Source organism: Dendropsophus ebraccatus, chromosome 2 (assembly GCF_027789765.1).
Source record: "Dendropsophus ebraccatus isolate aDenEbr1 chromosome 2, aDenEbr1.pat, whole genome shotgun sequence".
Classification (NCBI taxonomy): Eukaryota; Metazoa; Chordata; class Amphibia; order Anura; family Hylidae; genus Dendropsophus; species Dendropsophus ebraccatus.
In genome coordinates, this window is record NC_091455.1 from 44840819 (window position 1) to 44862063 (window position 21245).

Here is a 21245-nt window from a genome sequence, read left to right on the forward strand (position 1 = left end):
CATAGCCCTTGGCTGGTCTTGCCAAAATTGTCAAATTTAGCCAAATTTTTCTTAATGTGGGTGTATGTGGCATGGTTCAATTCCATCCAATGTGCCTAACCCATAAAAAATATCACCTATCCACAGGATAAATGATTGCTAGGGTCCCAACTCAAAGACTATAAGAATTGTTTCCTGAGCCCTAGTACCTTCTTGTTGCAGTACAATGAAAAGAGCCATGGTCACACATGCAAACCTCTGCTCCATACAATGCCTATGGAGCCGACAAAACAGCTATCCTCAGCTATGAGCCCAATAGACATTAAATGGAGCTGCGGGGCACCTCCACTCAAACTCCTCCTCAATGCAGTTGTGTGGTGCGGAGAACAGGGTGCATTGGATCATATGTATGGCATAAATGCTTTTGATGGGTTAACTCCTTTAATTCCAAGTGCTAGAGAAATGGGGGGGGGGGGGTGTTGCAAACCCCCATTCTATTGAGTAGAGGGTGTCCTAAAATTTTCACCCTAGTAATCCCATACTTCTCCCCTATGCTCTGGGTATAGGTTATAAAAACCCTTTTATTGATCTGTGCACCTCAATGTAAACGTTACATATTTCCATTCACCGAAAGCAAGCACAGATCTTAAAAACTCAGTGGCATGCGACAAAAACTGTGTCACAATGTTGCAGACACTGATTATGCTCTAGTTACATAACACTGAAAACATCATTAAACACCAGCACCCAGGATAACAGTAATACCAATGCCTAATGCGTAGGTGCCATCTAAATGAGCTTGGATGTTAAAAAAAACCTAAAAACTCTTAAAAGCTCTAAGTTGGTATACTGGAATTGGAGTATTGATCTCGTACGATATTGCTAGCAGTACTAATTGACATACTAATGTTTACCTAAAATAGCTTCCGCTCCCGCACCCTCCTTCTACATTTGCAGTGCATGGTACTGTAGACTTTTTTTTTTTTTCGCTCGAGAACTTCTTTTTGCTGTTACAAGTCATCATCGATTGTTTCATTTGTAGGTTGAATGGATCATTTTGAGTGAGAAGACTCGAGAGTTATTTAAACACACATTTGTTTCTAAAAACAGTCCAGTCCGGCTAAATTGTTTGTTCCTTAGAATCCAGAAGTGTGAAGAACAGCATGCCTCTGTCTTTCAGATTACCCCTTCAAGTGTGAATCTCAGTTTGCAAAACTTTTTCATTAACCCCTTTCCTGACAGGGAAAAAAAAAAATAATAAAATTGAGCACATTACCAAGCTTTTCTGCAACGAAGAGGTTGAAACTTTTTTTTCTTTTTGTTTTTGTTCTTTTTCTTTTCCCCCCAAAGTTGCAGCAGTCCAAAAATCTGTGACCAAAAGTATACTACAAACAAACCAAGCATATCAAGTGGGACTGCGATACTCACAGCCTAATGAACAATGCACAAAAACAAAAGCATCAGCAAGACGTCCATTATCTGATCTGCCGTGAAACACAAAAAATGCCCTTTCTGGTGCAAAGGAAGTGCCAGTAAGCCTGCAGGTGTGAGCCAGTTAAAAGAAAAGGCTTGGTTAAATAGATTCTTTGACTGTCAGGGATTAGAGTCATGGTACCAGTAGTAACACACATCTTTTCCTTTAACTTACGAAATTTTCTCACGAGTCTGCAAGAGTTTACCCCATAAGGAGCTTTCTGAGGCCATTGAAAAGTCTTAAGTTTTAATTAAGTTGAAGTTGTCAGAAGAAAGCTTTTCTGGCACCGAGTCAGGGTCATTAATTACTGCTATCTTTGTTTCTTTCTGAAGAAAGAACTCCACTGACTTGTTGGGTTACTAATACAGCGAGCATTCTCTATCCTGCAGGCCTCTTATCAATTCAGCCGCATTTACAGATCTGCCCATTGCTTTCATCTTTTCCAAATTCACATCTGGTAATTTAGCATGATTCCTAATGTTTGGCATGACACTATCTGGTGTGATCAGTGTCTAGATGTCTCGCTAATAAAACAAAAAATGCTAATATGTCATTTCATATGTGATATCTGTTACTCATAGGGTCTGATTCCATCACTGCACAAATTCTACAAAATGTGCATATTACTGCAATTTATTCTATCTATCTATCTATCTATCTATCTATCTATCTATCTATCCATTATCTATCTCCTATCTATCTATCTATCTATCTATCTATCTATCTATCTATCTATCTATCTATCCATCCATTATCTATCTATCTATCTATCTATCTATCTCCTATCTATCTATCTATCTATCTATCTATCCATCCATCCATCCGTCCGTCTATCCATCCACATCAAATGTAGTATCTATCGCATATATTTCTGTCTGTCAAACTATCTGGATATTCTATCTATCTGTCTGTCTGCGTGTCTGTTTGTCTGTCTGTCTATGTATCTATCACATCTAAATGCCTGTCACATCTATCTATCTTATAGATCATATGTACCTATCATATCTTTTGCATCTATCTATCTATCTATCTATCTATCTATCTATCTATCTATCTTCTATTTGTCTATCTATCTATTCATCCATCCACCTATCCATCCATCTCAAATGTAGTATCTATCTCATATATTTCTGTCTGTCAAACTATCTGAATATTCTATCTATCTATCTATCTATCTATCTATCTATCTATCTATCTGTCTGTCTGTCTATCTATCTATCTATCTATCTATCTATCTATCTATCTATCTATCTATCTATCTATCATCTATCCATTTATCATCTATCTACTATTTGTCTATACATCTATCTATTTATCTCTATGAATCCATATCTATCTCTCTCTATCTTGTGTGTATCTATTGTTTGCATATCTATGTCTCACTATCTTTCCATCTAATATCTGTATGTCTATATGTACATTGTACATATTTTAGAGTGTTGAAAATAAAACAAACGCCAAAACGTTTACAGACCGTGCGCTTGTGTTGGCGTACTATAGTGCTAACTTATATTGCAATGTTTTTAATAAAAACATTTGCAAAATAACATTTGTTCTTGTCTTGACTTGGGAATTGTGATTTATGTGTCACATTTTACCATTAGGAGTCTCTCAGCAAGTGGCTCCATACACGTTTCAAATGTACTTGGCATAGCATAAATTATTATCACACTCGCTGGGGTTTCATTTCCAGACTCAAATAATTCAGACACAAAGTTTGTGCTGGTTAAAAAAGAAGCAAGAATTCCTTGTCAGATATTTGAAAAGCTAGGAAAATGATGTATTCCGGATAGACATAAGCAAACGCTGTTCTATGGAATCATGTCCATGTACATAACATGGAAAAAGTTAACACTGCATCTCATAAGACATAAATGTGCAATGCTTTTGAGACTAAACAATCTATATTTCTTCTTGCTAGTGACACAGCGTTCAGTAACACGTAATTCCAATGGGTAATGTAATGGGTACTTGGGAACCAGTGCCATGTCTAGTAATGCCATGACCTCCTTGATGCCACTAGAGCCAACATCTGGGGAGATGCATGCATTGTCTTGGAAAAAACTGGATGGGATCACTGCATGCCTTAGAGGGAACCTGTCATCACTTTCATTCTACCTGAACTAAGAATCCTTGACTTAAAGATCTCTCCCTATACCCAGAAAGAGATCTATCAATTCAGGATAGTAGTGCAGGAAGCTATCAGGGACAGCCCCCAGTGACTCATGGGTTTAGGATGACAAGTTCCCTTTAAGTCCTACACTGGCCCTACCTAAAGGCCCTATTACACAAAGCAATTATTGGCCATAATCAGGTGATTTTGGCCGTTACGGCTGATAATCGCCCCATGTAATAGAAGACAACGATCAGCCTACATGCGCGATGTCGGCTGATCGTTGTCTTTCAACAGGTTGAAACGTTAACAGCCTTTAAGGATATGCTGCCGTCGCTCTGTGTAATAGGGCTGTAATCTGATGATCGTCCGGGGAGACCCCCACAACTCCCCGCACCCCAGCTCTTACCCACTCCTCCTCGCTCGCTGTCAGTGGGTGTAATAGCACCGGCAGCGGGTGGGGGAATGAGGAGCAAGCGAGTGCTGACCTGACCTGACCAGTGACCATCAGAATGGCCGCAGTGGTGTGTCAGTGAGGTAAGTAACCCTTATACTTCATATTCTAGCCAGTGAACCCCTTTATGAAAAAAAAGTAACACCAGACAACCCCTTTAATGTTTTAGGAGAGGATAAATCTTGGCAAGGAAAAGGCATTTGATGGGCATAAAGGAATTTGAAGGAGATAAGAACATTGTGAAATTTTTGAAATTTGTTATCTTGTAATTCCCATTTTTAATGTTATGCTGCTTTGACAAGCCATGAAAGCAAACACTCAGTAAAATAGACAATTTTTTAAACTCGCACTTTGCAAGATTGACCCAGTCGTGTGGAAAAACATTGGCTTGGTCCTGTATGTGCTAAAATCTCTTATAAGTCCAGAAGTGATTGATGAACAAAAAAAAAAAAAAACTATGGTGAGTTCTGTGAGCTTCCAGGTGGCTGCAGTCTGATCTGTTGGGATAATGGACTGCTTGCATCTATGATAGTTAATTGTAGTGGATTACTGTTTGGCATCCAACCAAGTGACTGGCCTGGGGACAGATCATTTTATTTAACAGTTCATCAGCAGCCCCTCACCAACATGCCAGCACGAGAAGATCACTTCATGTTATAGAATATACCATGACCATGCTTTGTGTTTATTCAGTTGAGCCGCACAGGTGACTGATAATTGCAACAGACGAAAAAAGAATATTAATCCCATAGCAATACATAACAAAAATAAGATTACAAACATAAGACGGCGAGTAATTGCTTTAGCAATCCTATGAAGGTTAATTGTAATTTGTAGATTAGCTTTATTATTTGGTTATCTTATTGTGGATTACTGTGATTTACCGAATATACATTTAGAAATTTCCATTCTATAAATACACTGCTGTAATGAATGTATGTAGAGATAACTTCTTTAGATAGTATAGTACATAGAGATAGCTTCTTGTCAGAAAGGGTGGCATATACTTACAAGTTTTTGTGTTAATACAGCACTATATAATAATGCAACCACCATATATTAGCATGAAGATAATGCAGATGCATTTTCGCCACAAGTACAGGCCCGACTATGGGGTCAATGGCCAAAGTTGGGTATTTCAGAGAAACCAAAGGCCACTGGGACCCAGGTCATGGAAGACTGTCCCCACGCGTGCTCCCCTCCTCGCTGCCATTGGGTGACATGTTTATACGCTTCTAGGGAGAGATGCATTACTCAGAGTTGGAGGGGTACTCTTAGAACTGTCCCAATGAGTAGTTATCCAAGTTTTCAGAGTTAGCCATAGAATCCCATGGTCCTGCCATCTGCATCTGTTTCATTTTGTTCCAGCACATAACAAGTGATAGGTTCCATTTAAGCAATTGTACCATCCGTAGAAAGGTATACATCGTCGGACTGGTAAAATGGAATGTCTATATAGACTTGATTGGACAGTCATGAACAAGCATTTGAGTCCATACCCAAAAGTTGTCACCAGTTTACTACACCCATTTCAGTAAAGTCAATTGGCCCATGCCAGTCCATACATGTGTAGATTGGCAGTTTCCCATCTCATATATGCCGTGGATGGCACAATCAGGGCCGTATTTACCATTAGGCACCCGTGGTCCGGTGCCTAGGGCAGCACCTTGCAGGGGGGCAGCACCAGGGAGCAGGGGGACAGAAAAAACTAATTTTTTTGTTTTAATTTTTTTAGTTTCCCTCCTCCCATTCAGACTTGCCAGTAAATCTGGTGTCTTTTCCAGGGGGGTGAGGGGTATGGTGGTATCAGTCAGGTCTGGTATAGCCAATAGGTGCGTGAAGATGGGGCGTCTTCAGGTTTAGTGCCTAGGGCAGCAGAAACTGTTAATACAGCCCTGGGCACAATCATGTTCTAAACACAACCTTAGAAATTAGCTTCCCTTATCTGGACATTATCATGGGTCAACCATTTTTAATCTGACTCCAGACCCTATAAAATGTATAAAATATAAAAGATGTATGCGTATATAGATACATAGGGGGAGATTTATCAAAGGGTGTAAAATTTAGACTGGTGCAAACTGCCCACAGCAACCAATCACAGCTCAGCTTTAGGCAGTGCTGAAAGGAAAGCTGAGCTGTGATTGGTTGCTGTGGGCAGTTTGCACCTGTCTAAATTTTACACCCTTTGATAAATCTCCCCCATAAAGTAGAGGAGTTAACAATCCCTAAGGCTGAAACATCCTCCTACATCTATTGCAGAGGTCAACATGGTGGTTCATGTTGTATGTCCCACTTGGACACAGTGGCTGTGTAAAATATATTAACCCCCTATAAACTCTAGACATAAGATAAATTATTCTAACTTTCTAACATACAGAGTTAAAATTCTGGTTCCATCTAGTGATTTTAGGAACGTGATCTGAAGGACGGAAGGTAGTGTTTGTTCACCAATGATTAACCATAAGGCTCCAAATGTTGAAAGAGATCTCTCGATGACTCCCATCCATTAAACTGTCGTATATCTGGTATTTATACAGGGGAAAAAACTATAATTAAAGAAAAATATGTAAAACCCTGGGATTTTTGGTTGCACAATACATGTCTAAAGAAGAAGAAGTCAGGAATGATATGTTATGAAAGGTAAAACTGCGCAATGGTGACTACATAGGTTTTACTTACTCACTAGAAAACATTTTAACCTCACGTCATTCTTGACTGTAGAACAAGTCTAAACAAATGACAACATTATAATGTCCAGTAAAGCTCCTTCTACATAACATTGCCTACCCTGAGAGAAAACAGTCACTAGTTCTGCTCAATGAGCATTATTTCATGCATTTTATAATCTCGAGAGTCTCAAAGTCTCATGGAAGCAGCTTCTGTTTTGAAGGGTGAAGCACCATGAATTCTGTAGAGCTCCTTGGAGACGTTGAGAATTGGGCACATTGTTAGTAAACAGAGATGGCTAGTGTCAAAGGCTATTCAGACTATGAAATGGTGAATTGACTGCTAATATTTGGCTATGGGCTGAATAAAGTGACTATCCCAAGAAAAATCTACAATAAAATATGTGTACTGCACAATGTAGTCCCTGGTGCACAGCTCTGGAATATGAATGATTACTGGGATTACTTGTAATAGTCACACTGAATTGACATGTTTGATGAATGTAAATGCGCTCAAGTAAGGAAGACTTCTAGTGCTGGAAATCTTCATAGGGAAAAGTACTTTAATGCTGTTTTTGGCAAGGTGATCCCAATGAGACTATCTGTGTCAGACTGTTATGCTTCCCTTATCCTTTTGTTACAGCGGGACTTATGCCACAGTATATCATGTTGAAGTTATTCTCCGCAGAAAAGTAACGCTGGTCATATCATGTTGAATATTTGGGTCACTGGCAGCGGGAATATTTTTACATGATATTATATTGGATTTGCATATTTGTTATGCAGTCATGGCACAATGACACTATGAACACATACCGTCCAAGGGACTGATGAAAGCACTCTATATGTACCAAGCTGTGGAATTTGCTACTGCTACATATTTAAAGCAGCTACCAAAAAAAAAAAAGTTTCCAGATTCCAATTAATTTATATTTAGATATATGGAACCACGCAAAACTTCATGTCTACCCCACACAGCATATAAGGTTCAGAAGGGAGCAGAGACAAGCGCAACTCGCCATACGTTGATTTCCTGGACTCCCTAGGGCTGCATACAACTTCTTCAGCCAATGGTATCCAAATGCCACACGATCAGACTTGCTCGAGTTGCACTCTTCTCCAATAGGGAAACATGCAAAAACCTTTTAGGGTAGATGATTACTGTTTTATCTGAATCCAAATTGGAATTTTCTTTGGGAAAAGCTAGTGCAGGAGCAGGGACTCCTGTCAAAGACAATTGTCCGTGCCATATTTACTAATTGCCCAGACTAAGTCTTTCTTCTCAGCCCTTAAGTGATGTAATACTCATTCTTCCCCAGCTCTGATCTGTGGCCAGACTCAGACTGGTGTTTTCTTCTGTGGCTTTCCAGTGACGACAAAAATGCAGGTGTAAATGACCATTTTCACCCTCAAGCAGAGGAGCAAGGGCTCTTATCATTTTAAAAGGAGCCCCTGATACTCTACAGTAGGTAGATGGAGTGCCGTAAGTAGATGCAGTGATGTGCAATACATTTTTGCTTATTGTTCTTACAAGGAGGTAAGTGGAGAAGCTGAGAAGGAGGCATACAGTCACTATGTAACTTCCATGGTGCCTTAATGTATGGCGATACAAAATAAAAATAGAACACGTTCCTGCTCCTCTACAGTAAATGGCAATATAAACACGATGTATCGCTGTTTACTGTATGACCCACAGGGGTACATAACAATTTTATGTATTACCACCTACAGTATGTTCTTGCACTCTAGAAATAGCATTCTAGGGGTAAATCTGAACCTACTCTAAGCATAACCCCCTGAAAGGAATCTCGGGAAGTGAACTCATCTTTAATCACTAATCACTATGCTTCAGAAATATAGTGGCCTTAAACCATACTTACATCTTACTGGTTATAACCAATTCGGATACATATTTTGCCTGTCCGTGGTGTATTGTTTTATTACCTTAGTTTAGAATTACTTTCCATTGGACCTCTCCTCCCATACCTGTAAACTTACTGGCATGAACATGGGTCTGCTGTGTATCTTCAGGAAAACTTGTGTAGTGAAAAACTTTATAACGCATGTTCTGTGGACTTTATAGCTACAGAGAGGTTTTCATCTTAGTTCTTGGATTACCGACTTTATGAAAAAGAAAAGACTAATTTATTTTTTTTTTAAGTATTTTAAACACACACACTAACATTATTTGGATTTGGGCCAGGCAAAGAAAAAAAATTCCAGCAGAACACATGTTACCAGTAACCACTATTGAGTTTAAAGTAAAAAAAAAATGTAATACTAAACTTTTTGGCAGTAGAACTCTTGGCATGGTGTCAGAGATTCATAGCAGAGAGGTATAACTTTCCTCAAACATACATGCAGCCCTATTCATTAATGATTTATTTTACAATTAATAAATAGCTTTCTTATGTCCAGAAAACTGCTGCCAAGCTGTAGCTGAGCTGCACTAGATATATATTAGATCTTGAAAAGGATTAATTGTTTGCAGTCCATGATACCTGTTAGGTCGATAAAAATCAATGCCTCTTTTCCCTTGAGTTTTCAGTTCTCAAACACATGAAAACTACTTAAAAGCTGAAATAGAATGGTTTATACCGAGTTTTAAGTTATTCTGTTTAAAAATGTGATGACTAGTAAGTAATATACACAGGAAACCATATGTATAAATATACATACCCTGCCTTCCTATCTTTGTTGGCAAGGGAACATGTTCTAAAAGGCCCTCAATTGGGTCTGTAAAGAGAAGACTACCTAGCTCAGGTTGGCTAGCATAAGTTTTTCTATGGGTGGTATGAATCTGTGGCATGTTACATCTTTCCTCAAGAGGCGAACATACAATATACAGCAGTACAGGGGCTTTGAGAGCAAGGGGACCTTGTGCTCCCTACTGTAAGAGTAAGGAGTTTCTTGACATGCATGAATGAGATGCTATATGGCTAGCATCAAATCCACCCTTAGAAACATGGGGTTCAAGGTGAGAACCCACTGCCGTAAAGGAGAAGAAGTGCTCAGCTGAGCTCTGTGACCCTTCATTTCTGATCGGCTCTCCTTGAAGTGACAGGAGTTTGGTGTATGGATCTATAGCATGCCTCATAGACTTTCTATGAATCTCTTCCTAAGTCCAATGTATTCTACAATGTGCAGTTCCAGACTACCAGATTTTCACCATGATTTGGTTACATTCTGACCATATATATGCACTGTTTTTGTCTATATCTGGACACCCGATGATAGAAATAAAGCTGAATATTCTCATAGTATTGTATGTTGTAAAATTGTATTGATTTGGTTTAATATGAATTTGCAATCCATAAAGGAGTTATCCGGAGGGCAGGAAAGGTCCTATCTCATCTGCTCTCTGGTGTTTCACTTCCTCCCTCTGACCGTCTCTGCTGATCACTTCTGCAGATAAAGGGGAGCATATTTCGGGCGATGATCAATAGATTCCAAAATGTTACCAATGTTACAGCAACATTGGGTAGCTATTGGACATTGCGTGTAGAGATGATCAAACAGGGCCGAGGTTCAAGTTCGCATGAGCCCGAACCATTGGCATTTGACTCCCTATTACCTAGGCTGCATCCACCTTTCCCACGGAACAGGAAGGCAGCAGGAGTCAAATGGTGATGGTTCGGGTACGTAGGAAGCTGAACCTCGGCCCTGTTTGACCATTTCTAATTGCGGGCGACGTGGTGTCAACTACATTCACGGCTGGTAACATGCTCCTTACTCCCTCTCGTATGAGGAAGTTAGAGGGAAGAAGTGGGATGCGGGAGAGCAGAAGAGGTAAGACTTTTTCTGCTCTCCGAATAACCCCTTTAAGGGAAGTGTGAGTACACATCTGTCTATTTGCTTGGTTCTCCATGGAATTTCAAGTAGAAGAATCTTAACCCCACAATGAGGAAATATGGTGACTTAAGCCAGCCCCGGTAGAAGGTCTCCATTTTGATCTCTACCACGGAGGCACCTTTCCTGAAATATACAGCTGATCCCAGTAGGACATTTGTATTGACTGAGGGAGAGTTGTTAAGAAAACCTTATAAATCACCAAGAATATTAAGCAGAACAGGAAAGAGAACCCATTAAACACCCCAATTAATAACAGAACATTATTAGAGTACATACAGCTGGAAGTCTGAAGGCGAAAATATTTTCATGCTGGAAGTATGTGATATAAAGAGATTTCTTTACAATCTGTATACTACAAAAGATTAATTATACATCATTATATATGTAGAAATGCAGGCTAAATCAAATTTACAATCTCAACATTTTTTCTGTCTAAAGACATTATTTTAATACTGGTTTTGATTGAAACAGCTGGAGGGAAGTCTACATTCTGTACCTGCAAGACCAAGTTAGATAAATGAGTTAAGACTGCAATTATTCTGTAAAAAACTGTTTTGAAAGCAACCTTTTTAATTAAGTCTAAAATATATCACCCAGATGTATGTTATGTTTCTCTGTTCCATTGAAAACCTAATGCATTTGGAAAAATTAATTATGGATTTATTTGGTAATATGAGGAAATGCAGCTTCGAGCAACAACACACAAAAAAAATCTTGATTTATTTCCTTCTGAAAACTCAACCGTATTTCGACTTGAAGTAAACATTTACAGTTAGCTACGACTAGATAACTATTTGCAATTTCAATGTAATTTTTCTTTACTCATAATTTTAAATCCCATCAACCAATGGATGACGGATTTATATCTATGTTCACTTACAGGCATCGCAATTTCTCTTGGCAACAGTGTAGTTATGGATTTACTGAAGCAACGGGGACAATAATTATAGCCGTAAGCAGGCCATAGACATGAGATTTTTACAGGCCTTCAGATGCACAATGGATCAGTTGTCTAACTATACTACTGACAATCCTTGACAGAAGGGATGGGGAACCTTCGGCTCTCCAGCTGTTGCAAAACTACTATTCCCATCATGCGTGCAAAGAAAAGGTTTAGCTTTGGTTGTTTAGACATGTTGGGATTTGTAGTTTTGCAACAGCTGATGGGCCAAAGGTTCCCCATCCTTGGTCTACAGACATGGATAACTAGATGTAGTAGAAATTGAATAAGGGTCTTTTTTATGTGGGCTGCTCTAATGCCCATAGTGACAATATACGGATTCAATTGGTGCTCTTGTATTCTAGTTTCGCTGGTCAACTATCGGGAAGGATATGAAGCAATGATTTTTCTCTTAAACGTTTCTTCAATCCTCTCTTTAACATGCATTGTCTACAGCAGCACATTGATGGTGAAGCTGTGATATACTGTACTGTATGTCTGTATAAAAGATGAAGGTTTGTCTGCTGATCTATTAAGAGTCCACACTGGCCAGTATGGGGGAATGTTTGTTTCAAGGAAAGTTCATGCTCCCAATTATTAGCCCATATCAAAAGGCTGAAAGGATGGGGAATCGCCAGCAAGCATTGGGAAGCAGAAAGCTACAGCCATCTTCTACTACCTGGACAACCCCTTCAAGATGAAAAAAAAATTAACATTTCAGAATCATGATACCTGATCTGCCAGTTATTAGTTGCCTGCATGAAGATGCAAGACCAGTGCTACTTCTGTCTAGTTTTTTTTTTATGGTACTACAGCTACTACATCTAGTCATCAGTTGACTGTGATAGAGATGGTCTAAAAAACTTGACAAAGTGCCAGAATACCTTTAAGAGATTATCCAGGATTAGAAAAGCATAGCTACCTCCTTCCAGAAACAGCACCACAGCTGTCCTCAGGTTGTGTGAGGTATTACAACTGTGCTCTATTATCATCCATTAAACTGAGGCAACAGTGGTGCTGTTTCTAGATGAATGCAGCTACGTTTTTATAATCCCACCTATCCCCTTTAAGCAATACGTCGGTTTTTCTGTAATCTGTCATGTTACCTGTTAACTTAGTTGGTGCTGTTAACCTATGCAATGTGTATCGTGCTACAAATTTGCTCGGTTTGGCTTTGTTAAGAGCATTGAGCAGTTTTGTCAAAGTTACACCTAGTACAAGTCTAAAACACAACTATTCAACATGATAAAAGTATAGCCAGTGCTTATGTGTATTGAAGTAGCCCATGCAAAAATCTTTCTACTGAAAGGAATCCTAATCAAATGCATGTTCCAATTTAAAATAAAATTAAAAAGATAAAAAAAAATCCACTTGCAACAAAACCAAGAATATTTTGCCATAGGCATAAAGGATACATTACATTATAAAGAGGCAATGAAAATACAGTTATCTGATCCGGACTAAATCTTTTTCTTAACATCTGATTATTGAATGTGATAATGTAATATAAAGTGACTTTTATCTTTTGTCAGTATTCATCAGAACTGTGACAAAAGTTAAAAAATCAGTAAGAGAAAGCGTCTATTACTCATAAACTATACTCATAGGTTAGCGTGTATTCACCTAGGGCAGGGGTGGAGAGCCTTTGTCCCTCCAGCTATTGCAAAATTGCAACTCCCATCATGCCTGGACATCCAAAACATCCAAGTATGAACTTACCTCTCCTCGCCGCCCTCAGGACCCCCACTGGAAGGCATCTTCCCCCGAGTTGTGATGATGTCATGACTCAGGGGAAAAAAAGCCTGTCCTAGCTGATGGATCTGCCACTCAGCCAATAAGTGACTGGAGCGGCGTCCCGCCCCAGTCAGTGACCTGCTGAGTGACCAGTCCATCAGCCAGGTTGTGACGTGTCAGCGCTGGAGATCCCAGAACCCGGTGGGGTCCCGAGCCTCATCGTGGGCACGGGTAGAGATGAGTTTCTACTTAAAATCAAATTTCCCCTGCCCCTGCCAGCTGCCGATTTTAAAAAATGGCCTGACTTCTCCTTTAAAGCTAAAGCTTTGGCTGTCCAGGCATGATGGGAATTTTAGTTTTGCAACAGCTGGAGGGCCGAAGGTTCCTCATCCCTGACCTAGGGCATATTCAGTTTACTACCTATGCCCTGAATCTAAGTACACAACCAGCCAGCACTCACCACATAGGGTAAATATTCCACTATCATACCTATGCCCCTGACCCATATACCCATAATATTATCAGGATATATGTCATTGTCAATATATACAAAGTGATTTTACATTTCTATTGCCGTAAGTGATTTTAGCGTTATCTCACGTTAGAATTTCTAATAAATAAAGCAAAGACGGGCTCTCAGCATCTTAAAACGAAATTATACAGATTAAAATATGTAAACATAAAATGGTCTCCTTCCATTTGCATATTATATTTCGCTCTTAAAGTTGATGTTGAAGATTAAGGGTCAACGTTAAATCCTCACTACCCTAATCCCAAACATTACAAAGACGACCGTGAGTGCATGTCTGCTCCACTAAATTACCTAGAAAGAAAGCAAATTCCGGATGAAAAGGGAAGCATATTTATATTATAGTGATTTAAAATCTGTCGCCTAAACACATCTCCCCCCCTCTATCCCTTGACCTAAATTGCACACTAAAAGCTCGCATGTCTGAAAATGGGCAGCTAACAATTTGAGACAATCCAGAGATTCTTTGCGTATGCAGAAACAATGCCAACAGATTTTCTGGCTACAGTAAACACTGTCTAGTTCATATTTTGCAGAACCAAGTCAAGGTCCATAAAATATACCTTTGCGTTTTTGTTCTTCCTAATTGTTTAGTGAGTAATCTTTTAGCCTGAGGAGGAAAGAGAAGCTTCCTAATGTTTCTCATAATATGCACAGCCTCGCATTTCCATATGTATTTGTGTATGCTGTACTTATCGGCTTCAACATGCCGGCTTCTACGGTAAATAAAGAATTGTGGTAGCTTTCATGTATTTGTATCATTATCCCACTTTTCCTTTTATATAACTACATTTTCTGCATTTTAAGGGGTGATCAGAGCTCACAAATAACATAGAAAAGTAGCCATATGTGTCTTAATGCGTATATCATTTGATGCCACTATTGCTTTTTTTTTTTACCTGTGCAGCACAGTTGTTTTTATGTTGTTTGTGCCAACTGTGGACTGGGTTACCAATGTAATGGAAAACACATCCCATGATTCCTTACTCTTCTTCCAGATATAACATCTATCTACACTTCCTACAAAGTGTAAGGTTGTCCTGTAGTCCCTCACTGGCTTCACATACAGATCTGCTACTGAGAAACAGTTCTGCTGCTCGTAGGGCACTGCACTTTATGCTGCCCTGCCTGTGAAATAGATCCCTCCACAGAAAGAGAAGGTGTAGGTGAGCAGGAAGCAGTGGAGTTAGGAGACATGTGATGTCCTACACTGTAGGAGGGGATGATGGGAGATAACCATGAGTGTATGACATCACACTGCTTTGCATATGCATTCTTCTCAGAAATACACACATTCCCTGCTTATATGACTTGTAGAACCACACATACCATAAGATCAGCTGTTTTTACTTTATTGTGCCTTTCTATAGGGCAATGGTCCCATGTAGAAGAGCCTTAAAGCGGTATTCTCATCTGGGTATGCTTAGCAGTGGGGGTCCAACCACTGGGAACGTCAGTCACGAGAACAGGTAAAAAAACTGTCCTCGGAATGAATTGTGTACCCTGAATATGCATAGACACTGCTCCATTCATTCTCCTTGGGCCCACCTAACATTTCTGAAATGTACAGTGGCCTCAAAGAACTTTCCACGTCCATTCTTGCGCACAATTTCTCCTTATTCTCACGGTGGAAGTCCTAGTAGTCAGGCCACCACCCATCACCATGTAGTTCACAGGATAGAGAATAACATACACAGATGGGATTACTCTTAATGAAGTTCTACCCTTTTCTAACATTTTTTAAGGTCAGAAACCTATTCAAGTCTACTGTAACCAAATGTAAGATGTTACCCAAAAGCTATATTTACACTTGCATACTAACGGACGGTGTTATACTACCGGATGCCGGGCACATTCGGCACAAATCTTGCAGCCGACATTGCTGTATCGGCTGCAGGAACATTATCCATTGGGAGTGCCGGAATTCAATTGACCATTGACTACAATGTAAAGTACGGCTGCCGGCCATAGTTAACATTGTGTGATCAGCTATGATTGGCATGTTCGTTGTTAAAATAACAACGTTGGAACACAGAATTCAATGCAATGCAATGCTGCAGAAAAGAGCGGACGCTGATTTCATTGCAAGCAGTTTCCATTCTTTTTTGGAAAAAAACAATAAACAAAACATACTGGGAACATAGCCTAAGACTATTTGTACGGTTACCTTAGAAGTTATTTGTAAAATATACTTAGGGACCCTACTAAAAACTGATTTCTCACTTTTGAACAATACAACCCCCAAAAAAACAGAGCATTGTTGAAAATAAAAAGGAAAATGTAAATGAGTAAATAGAATTAAAAGTCGCAGAACAATTTTTACATTACGAATCCTTCCGTTACAATAGTCTATTAAATACACTATCACATGCCTAAACGCCATGACTGTTAGATACTGCTGTGCTTTCCACTTTACAAAATAAAGACAAAGGCTGGCGGTGACAAAAGTGGGCGGGATTTCTTCATTGTGTACAAAAAAAAGCTAATTCCTGACAGAGTTTCTTAAGAGAATAACATTTAAAAAGTTCCAGCACTTTTGCCCAATTAGGATCAATCATTAGCGATTGTTTACTTGTCACTACAAGGACAAGCTTAGCATTTTAATAAAAGCTATTATTCTAGAAAACCCTGTGAAATCTCGTCTACAAAAAAAAATGTGCATGACCTAATGGTTTAATATTTAATAACGCTATTAAATAATCATTCGCACTTTGCCATTAAGAATTTAAAAATTGCAGACTGAGGAGAAAAAAAAATGACACTCATTTTTACTCATTATACAGTAAATTTACGTAGCCACAAGTTAACAAGTGAAAACTTGTTAAATTTCAAAAGAAGTCCTAAAGGTAAACTAAACAATGAATATTTTCCAGAGGGTTTAATCTAGTATCGTCATTCACCGTAATAGCCACCGCAAATACCAGAGCTGTGTGTTGTCCTTTCCTGCAGAATTACGGCTTATAAACCTTTAAGGGCCTGTAATAGTTTTTTTGGACATTTAAAGGGGCACTAAAATTAAACATGTCTTTGCCTATATGAAATACCTAATAGTCCCCTAAATTATACAGGTTGGCAATTCATGAACTCATTAGTATATAAACCGCTTTTACATTATCTACATTTATTTTTTATTTTTTTATAAACTATAATAAAGATATGATGACCATAGTCAAAGCCTAACATAATAGACATAAAGACCATAATAATAGACTATAAAAATACATAAGAAAAGAGAAGATCAGACGTTTATAAGATCAGATTCTATCATGGGGATGCTACTGAACCAATGCAATCTGGCAGTCTTGAGCTGTGATGGACCTACCAGATGCTTTGTTGCGGAAGAGAATATGAATCCATATTTCACATGTAAATGGTGCCGATTCAGTCACCATTTGTGGTGGACCTTACTAGGCCATCAAGGTCAACTTTCTGTGTGACTGGCTCATGCCCAGCAGATAAAGGTACAAAGGAATACATGGTGGTTGTAAAAGTGCCTATACTCAGTAGACTAACGTTGATAAATATTGCCAATTTTAACCATAAAGCAAATAAAATTTAACATTTTTTATTTTTGACCAAAGTTAGCGGATCTTTCGTTGAGGAATATGTGTGACCACTTTGATATACTTAAATGCCCAATATAAACTAAAACGCGTATGGCTGGATGATCGCTGGATGATCAATGGTTCAATGTTTTCTCAACCATCAACCTACTTCTATCTAATGTATGGCCATTGTTAAGCTGGCTATACTTTTCAGATAAATGTCACCTGAATGCTCATTTAGCCAATGGCTACCCCCCCCCCCCCCCTTCACTCCATATTCATGCACCCTTAGCTTGGCATACAATTTTAATATAGAAAGGGGGGGATAACTGTCAGACTCTTCTTGACATCTTCTCTTACTGACATCTGCCATCAGGGAGGAGTGAGAGGCAACCATACATATTAGAACGTCGGGTACTTAAGCTGAAGTCAGTGGACAATCCCTTTAAGAAAGTATTGTTTTTTTTTTAAGCTCTATCATGTACACATATGTTTTGCCTGCACATTCTTGACTATAACAGATGTATTTTCCTATCTAAACAAACTGTATGCAGGTTAGTGATCATTTAAGGTAACTAGCCTTTTTTTTTTAATGAGACACCGGATTTTAATTTGCTTCCTTATAACATGTTGTTTAGTTTTCCTTGATGACTGTGTTTATACAACAGACCTTGTGCCAGGTATATATCGCAGTATGTGCTCATTTTACTGGAATGTGAAAGTTTAATCATGGAGCCTGGGTGCACTTCACAGCTTCTAATTTTGGCTGTGTCACAATTAACATAGAAGCTCTAAAGATTCCTTTTAGATAACTAGCAATTAGACAATTAACTCAGTAAGAGGATATGCACAGGTGGCTGGGCCAGATGGATTTCAGAAGCATTTATTAAAACAGGGATATTAAAATCAGTTGTTAAGAAGGGTAAAGTAATACAAGTAGTGCTAATGTTAGGGCGCTATGACTAACATGTATTTTAGATCTAATTCCGAGATGGCCACTGCAGTTAGTGACATGACACTAATTACGGAGATATTGTTATAGATCCTTAAAGTGATGGTATCTGTATATATATATATATATATATATATATATATATATATATATATATAATGTATTATTGTTTACAGACTTCTTTCTTGCATATTTTTATTATACAAAGTAAATGTAAAATTAGTTAATAGGGGCAAGAAAAGAAAAGCTGAATATATCACAGAAAGCATTAGAAGAATTGGGTATTTGGAGTAAGTTTTTATGAGAATGAACATATCATCAGCTTTCATATAATTGATAAATCACAATATCATATACTATATGCCAACTGACAAACTCAGCATTAGTCCATTGACAAATTCAACTCAGCCATAGTATTATATATCTACTGGGTCTATGGTGGCTCATGTTGGTTTTGTCCTTTTATGGTTTAGCTTAGTGAGTAATAGTGACTGTTCAAATACAGTATAAGAAAAAGATAAACAGCACACATGTATCGCAATGTCTCTCTACATTATATCTGTGCAGTGGCCAGTGTTTAAGCAGCAAATAGATGGCACACCGACCTGCCAAGAAAGGGTGAGCGAGCGACTACATAATAGTAAGCCAAATCAATATACTAACTGGCATTGACTATTATCTAAGCAGCTAAAAATGTAATTATTTTTGGGCACTTCATGTGTTCCATTGATTTCAACCTTGCTTTTAAATAAAAGAGAGCGGTATTGTCAAAGCACCCAGCTTTCGCGGAATAAACTCCAGCATTGTTATGCTATATCTTTTTAGCAGGCAATAAACACATTGCTCCGTACAATGTTGACATATTGACCAAACCAAAAAAAAAAAAAAGGTAAAGACGCTTCAGATCAAGATTAATAAAAGCTACAGTATAACCATTTATGTTTTTTTGGAAACATAACTGAGGCTATGTTCACACACTGCCTTTAACGGCTAGCATTATGAAAGAACATCCGTTAAATGGCCTCAAAATGATGGCCATCCTAAAAAATGGTCAAAGAAAGACGATGTGGGAACATAACCTAAAATTGCATTAAGAAAGCAAACACTTAAATACATTATACTGTATCTTAGAGAAGGTGGAAAAGACACACCTCAAGCAAGTTCAAGCTTAACTTCTACTTTGTTATGCCAGAACATCCTATAATGCAATTGTCAATTGCCAAATCCCTTGATCAACATCCCATCTCCAGTAATGTAGTAACTTGATATATTTTTATGAAAGGCATCTAGACCCTCTTGACCTAATTCCTAAACCTTTCTATGATAATGGTGAACCTGTGGTTGCTTCAGACATAGTGGATGTCAAATGTGACGGTTACAGACCTATAACAAGAATGAAGACTATAGAGAGAAGCTTGGTTTGTTGTGATCTTGGTTTGGTGTGATCGTTGTTTCCCCCCAAATTCTAATGTGTCCATATCCACATTTTTTGTATGAATCCCAATGTACAGGAACTGGAACTTCTTTAAAAGACAGAAGTCCCTGCTCCTGTATACTGAGCGGCAAGGTTTTCTCATCTCTTATGAATAAACTTTTTGAGCTGCTCAAGGATGTCCAAACAAGAATAACAGTCATGGCGCCATACTTGTTTTGTTGCAACTCGTCCTAAAGAATGATAAGTTTTAACGTTGCCTGGAATTTACCTTGATAACATAGTCTAAGATTTATTCAAGCCACAAAGTACATAAAGTATGACCATGATATCCATTGTGATTGATACCTCCATGTAAAATCAATGCCCAATATTTTTCGCACCATTAAGGGCATGGACGCGATCTAACGGTCACCTCAAATGTTCCCATTTATCTATATAAACAGGCTGCAAAGTGTGACTAAGCCATGACCCATGAGTAACAGATGGCCATGTTCATTTTGGCTATGGTATGTGTGGCTAATTGAAAGCTTACCTTCTGGTTGGTGCTAGGACCAAGAAACAAGAATAATCTGTGTAAAACGTTCAATTCTCAGGGTGTACAATTCTCCAAAAAAACAATTCTATTGAACTAATTGTATTTTTTGGCCAAAAAGGTGTTTTTCTAAGCTACTATTTTCAAGACTTAAGTGTGACTGGTAGTGTATCCCAGTAGACTCTGTCAGTGTTTCATAAAAAAGAACTACTATTTTTATTGTGTTTTCTTTTACCTAGATACATTGAAAACTGATACCTTTAACATTCTACCGAGAGCAGCCTGAACATTGCTGCAAGGATTAAGTTCATTTCTGGTACATATATCCATGTTCTGAGTTGTTAGGAAGTAGTGGTAACTCATGTGTGATTTTATGATTGTGAGTTCCCCTCTCTCTCTATTCTAAGAATTAAGTTGCCGTGAGTGACGTCACCTTGGAAAAGGTGTCTGCCGATGCAGTTGTTTCTCGGAGTCATGTTGCACTATGTTTATGTAGAGTAAGTCTGCATACCAAAATGGACTTTTTCTAAAGCCACCTGCTTTGTGTATTTTATTTTTAAATTCAAAGAAGAAAATTCCAGAATTCAATTTTTTTTTCAAATAAGTCAAAACCAATGACTTCAGCCCTCGTAGGTTCTTCTACAGCGGGACAGTAGAACTGAAGTGGTGATTGGCATTGTTCCAGCACTATACACTAAAGTCGCAGGAATGTATACAATAATGGCTGCAAAATTGGTAATAAGATAATAGATCCAGGTGTTCAGTATAACTGGTTAGTACAGGCTGGGGATCTGATGACTACAATGAGCAATAGCTCAGCTTACAACCCATACAAACTCATACTAACATTTTACTGGCTACATTTACCATTATTAAAATGATTTTTTACTAATAATTTTTGTGATCAGAACTACAAATATGGCAGATGATCGGTGATGCTCTACTCTTTTCCTGTTGAAAACTATATTATCGGCATAGCAGCCCATGGTGAGAACGGTAAAGGATGGACGCTTGTCGAAGGCTGGACTACCTACTGC

At 38.5% G+C, this 21245-nt stretch overlaps 1 protein-coding gene across 3 annotated transcripts in view; it reads right to left on the minus strand.

Moving 5' to 3' along the window:
• The window catches only part of ZFHX4 (zinc finger homeobox 4), a 157345-nt gene that overhangs the window by 76847 nt on the left and 59253 nt on the right, over nt 1-21245 (minus strand). The window lies entirely within an intron of this gene.